We start from the raw sequence: 5,712 nt of genomic DNA, 5'->3' as shown, positions 1-5,712 counted from the left end.
GACAGCTCTTGCACTTTGGATTCGTATGAGGAAGTAGAAAAATGGCAGAACCGGTTACACGAGGTAACCACACTAAACTTCAATATGATGATAAGGTCATTACACTTTGTAGCAATAGAGGCAAGGGATATACCCATGTATGACATATTGACATCAGTGGAGGAATTCCTGAACAAATTTGAAAGTGAAGTACCAGAACAACAATGGTTCGATGCTCTGAAATGGGCACAACGCACTACGCTTGCAAGGTGGTGGGGTGCACACCAACAGAGTTTTGAGGATTGGTGCAACTGCAGAAGGATGATATGCCTACACTTTGGGAAACCGCAGGTACAATTAATAGACAAATATGATGGATGTGATGATCCGCGCGCACACCTTGCAAAATGGACCAAGGCCTACAGGGAAGAGCCATAGCTGGAATGGGTGCATTTGTTCTATCATACCCTGGATGTCACACCAATGAACTGGTATACTGAGACAAAGCTCCACCATGGTATGAGTGAATGGGATATCTTGCACGAGGGATTTCTGTTAACCTTCACGTTTGAATATCGATTGTGGGATACTATTGATGATGCACTACAAGAAGTAAAAATAGCTATTTTTAAAGTACCTCAGGAGCCAATGGAAGTACTTCAACCGAAATGGGCGACACAGCTGAGCTACACATTGGAATGTTACAATGTAAACATGGAAGACGATGATGAGGATCCAAAAAATATTAACATTCCAGAAACGAAAGGATGTCGCAAGGTTCGCAGACCCTTAATTGAATATCCTGACATCACCGCACCGCTAAAAACAAAGCAAGTAAAGATTGGGACGGAGGTAGAGCCGAAGTATGCTACTCTTGGAGATTATTGGGATGATGCCATAGTGGATAAGGTCGTGGAGCTACTTTGCGAATACCAAGACTTATTCCTGAACAAAATTACGGATTTAGAAGGGATCATTGGCGACTTAAGAATGATGAAGATCACCCTAAAACTTGAAATGAAGCCAGTCAAGTAGAGGCGTTATCACCTGAATCAAAAGTACAAGGAAAAGGTCCACGTAGAGCTAGACAAAATGCTCGTAACTAGAACTATTGAGCCAGTGGAAGAATTCAACTGGGTGAGTCCTATGGTAGAACAGGAGAAAAAGTAGAAGGGCGAAATAAAAATATGTGTGGACCTCAAGAAGCTGAATGATGCCTATGTGCATGATCCATTCCCGACACTGTTCACAGATGAGGTATTGGAAACTGTTGGCGGACAAGAAGCATGCTCGTTCATGGATGGGTTCTCGAGATATCACCAGATCAAGATCACGCCAGAAGATAGGAACAATACAGCTTTCGCAACAGAATGGGGCTGCTTTCAATACATTGTCATGTCGTTTGGATTGAAGAATGCACTAGCCATTGTTTCGTGCATCGTTGTTGCCACGTTCAAAGAATACATCCAGAAGTCCCTGGAGGTCTATCTAGATGACTGGACGATCTTTGGATTGGTTAAGCACCATGTAGCAAGCTTATGCTTGATACTGGATACTTGCAAACGACACCAGATTGTGCTGAACCTTAAGAAGTGCACATTTTTGGTTCTCTTTGGGAACCTATTGTGACATGTGGTCTACAAACAAGGGCTAATGGTGGACCCTACAAAGATTTCCGTTATTCTAAATTTGGAAGCATCACGAAGCGTTAAACAGTGGCATGCTACCTTGGGAAATACATGGTACTATAGAAAGTTCATCAAAAGCTATTCCCAAATAATAGCACCAATGGAAAAGCTATTAAAAAAGGATGTTACATTTTGCTGGAATGACGATTGCATGAAGAGTTTGGATGTCCTGAAAGGAAAATTGGCCTCCACTCCAATCTTGGTCTTCCCAAAATGGGATGTGGAGTTTCACGTACATGTTGATACGTCGTGTATTGCGCTGGGAGCAGTACTCATGTAGGAGGGTGAGGAGGGTGTAGATCACCCTATCGCATTTGAAAGTCGAAGATTGTCTAAAGCCGAGAAGAAATATTCCACCACCGAGCGTGAGGGGTTGGCAATGGTGTATGCACTCCAAAAATACCGACATTATTTACTAGGAGGACATTTCAAGATGTATACTGACCATTCTACGCTAAAATACCCAGTCAATAAGTCCATGTTGGGGGGGTGCATCTGCAGATGGCTCTTATTGTTTCAAGAATATGACTTTGAGGTCATGGTAAAGCCGAGATGCATGAATGCAAGATGGGATCACTTGTCGCGCATTGAAATAGGCGAAGAACCCACTAATTTGGAGGAGGGACTACCTGATGCTCAACTTTTTGTTGTGTGTATCATGGATGGACACTTCGAGGATATAATACACTTTCTGACTATAAGGACTGCGCCGAAGGAATACTCTGTCACCCAGAAGAAGGAATTGGTGGTGCACGTATCGAATTGTTTTGTCATCCCGGGGCACCTATATAAAATGGGCAATGATGAGATTTTGCAAAGATATGTCCCTGAATTTGAACAAAGTTAGATCCTCTTGGAAGCACATGGGGGCATGGTAGGAGGAGACTATGCAAGACACGTGACTGCGCAAAATATTCTCCATGCAGGATTGTGGTGGCCAACTTTGCACCAAGAATCAAAAGCATACTGTAAGGCCTGTGATATATGTCAAGGGACAGGGAAACCATCGCGGAGGGATGAGATTCCATTAAATCCACAAATGACACTGCAACCATACGAGAAATGGGAAATCGACTTTGTGGGATGCATCAAACCTCAGGTAAAGATGGGTGCGCACTACATCATCACTGCAACGAAATACTTGACACAATGGGTGGAGGCATAGCCGGTCAAAGATTGCACAACCACTACGACTGCGAAGTTCTTGTTTGAAAATGCATTGACTTGATTTGGCTTTCTAAATATTTTAATGAGTGACAGTGGAACACATTTTCTAAATGAAACCATGAGTGTCCTCACGGAAGAATTCTAGGTATATCATCAGAAGAGTACACCTTATCATCCACAAGCAAATGGGACAGTAGAGGCATTCAACAAGATAGTAGAAGCCGCACTAACCAAAGTGTGCAATGCGCTGCAAAGCGAATGGGACTTGCACATACTGATAGTGCTATGGGCTTACAGAACAACGTGCAAAAAACTGACAGGAAAAACACCCTTCTGATTAGTCTATGGCATGGAAGCTGTAATGCCAATGGAATATATTTTACCTAACCTACGAATAACATCAATAACAAGAATGATGGACCATGAAGCTCTTGAGGAAAGACTCGTGCAATTGGAAGAACTGGAGGAAGAATGATTCTTAGGAGGTTTTCATGAGCAGGTTCAAAAACAGCGTGAAAAAGATTTGCATGATCGCCATATTAAGTTGCGCACATTCAAAATCAATGACTTAGTACTGCTATATGATAGTAAGTTTGAAAATTTTCCAATAAAATTCAAAATGCATTGGCTAGGACCATACATGGTTAAGGAAGTCACAAAATGAGGTGCGGTCCAACTCGTCAAATTAAATGGAGAACCCTTCCCACGCAAAGTGAATGGCAGCCACTTGAAGCCTTACACAGGAGGGCCGACTATCTGACTAGCTGACAGCAGTACAGTCTTCGCACTCCAGGGAGTCGAACAAGGGTGTGGGACTATAAACACATATTGGTACAACTGTAAGGGAACAAATTAGTTACAAATGTTTTAGAAGAGAGAATGCAGTAGGTTCAACAAGCAGGAGCTCAATGCGCTGAGGACATTGGACAGTTCATAACCAATTGGAGGGAATCCGTGCCAAGATCACCATGCCGACAGAGTGACTCAAGGGTGAGTCACGATGTTTGTGTTGGGGGCTTGTTGGGCATGGAATCCCCCCACTGCATGTTTTGGGGCTCAAAGCCCAAGTTTTGAGTAATATTATTGTAAAGCTCCGCGAAGTGCGGGCGCGGAGCACGAATTGTATGTTAAAGTCATAGGGCTGTCCGCCTTAAGTGTTGAATGTAGTGTCGACCTACCCATGGTCCATAGACCATGGGATTGTATAAATAGAGTGAGGCTCTAAGTTGTAAAGTCATGGAAAGAGATGAATGAAATCTGATGGTCAATGAAGTGTAGAGGAAAAGTCTAAGTGTCTTGGGTCGTAATAGTAGGAAGAGGCTCTGCAGCTGAGTGCGTAGAGGCCTAGTAGAGTCCACAGCTAAGTGCGTAGGGTAGAATCGAGTCTATAACTGAAGGAACAGAATAATAAAGAGAAGTTATGTTACCATTTCTGTGTATCTGTTCTAAGTTATTACATGTTTGATGTTACTTGCAATTATATTGTTTATTTATTGTGCACACTTGTATGGTGAATATTGTTAAGTATAACTAAAAGCATACAAATAAGTTCAGTAAATCAACTAATATCAGACTGCGGGTAGGGACTTGGGTAATAACACTATTCGACCCCTGAATAGGGCTGTGTGAAGGCAAGATCTCAAATTGTGAGGTGCGGGTAAGTGCGCGTAGTGATGAGCACTCTGGATCGAACCGCGGACCACTTAAAATCATCAAACATCCCTAGGTTGTGGAAACCTGGTTCTATTACCCTCCCATACTACTTCAGGTGAGACCTCAGTCTGCACTCCGTAGATTGTTGCCGAAAGGGCCAGTAGTACTAAGATTTGTTTGGCTAAATCACTTCTGAACCCGGGTCAGGCCCCACTAAGCCAACATAAGCTCTGTGACACACATTGAATTTTGAGCACTATTATGATCCACCGTATCGCTCCTCCCCATTGCAATCTTTTGGACCTCCAAAATCTATTTATGAGTCAACAAATAGATGAGGGTAGAGTTCCCTCACACTTCTAGTCTTAATCCACTAACCTTTTCTTGAATTTTTCATTTTGAGATTTTCATGTAAATACACCATTTTCCCTGATTTGGACCTCCAAAATATCATTATGAGTCTACAAATAGATGAGGGTACAATTCCCTCACATTTCCAGTCTCAATCCATTGACCTTTTCTTGAATATTTCAGTTTGAGCTTTTCATGTAAATACACCATTTTCCCTGATTTTGGAGTCATTGTCTTGTTGTCATAGATGACATCTTGCTGCAATTTCCCAGAATATGCAAAAAATTAAACTTCCTTTGAAGGAATAAACACATTCCCTCCTAGGTTTCCAATCAAAGAAAACTTAAACAATCTCAAATTCTTCTTACCTTGAATATTGTCATCATGATGATGCTTACCATGTCTAGCCTTGTACTTGGCTTGACTCTTGACCAAATGTGATCGTCATCGCCATGCACCATCCCTTTTCAAAGGCAAAAATTATGAAACCCACAAGAAGAAGTTTTCGAACCAATTTCCTCTTTATCAATTTTCTTTTTCATTTTCTCTTTGACCTCTGCACTCTCTAAAATTGGCATCTTGTTCACAACAATGTTCAACAATGATGCATTCTACTGCAAATTTACTTCATTTTGTTTACCTCTTTTAGGAGGTAACATGTTAGACTCCTTAAACATCTTATCACATGAATTAACCAAATTTCAAACTTGATTCATATCCTTCAAAGGATTTATATTCCTCAACACCTTCATGTTTGATCATTAACAATGCAAAGTTATGACTAGCATTAACAATCCTCTTCACTTGTCCCGCATTTACAAGAAATGCATTCAACTTCTTGATGTGCACTCTAACAATGTACTCAATCGCATTC

This window comes from Pinus tabuliformis, chromosome 1_1 (assembly GCF_031772625.1).
Source record: "Pinus tabuliformis cultivar Carrire ecotype Pingquan chromosome 1_1, CPIR1, whole genome shotgun sequence".
NCBI classification, from domain to species: Eukaryota; Viridiplantae; Streptophyta; class Pinopsida; order Pinales; family Pinaceae; genus Pinus; species Pinus tabuliformis.
Note: the sequence above shows the minus strand (reverse complement) of the source record.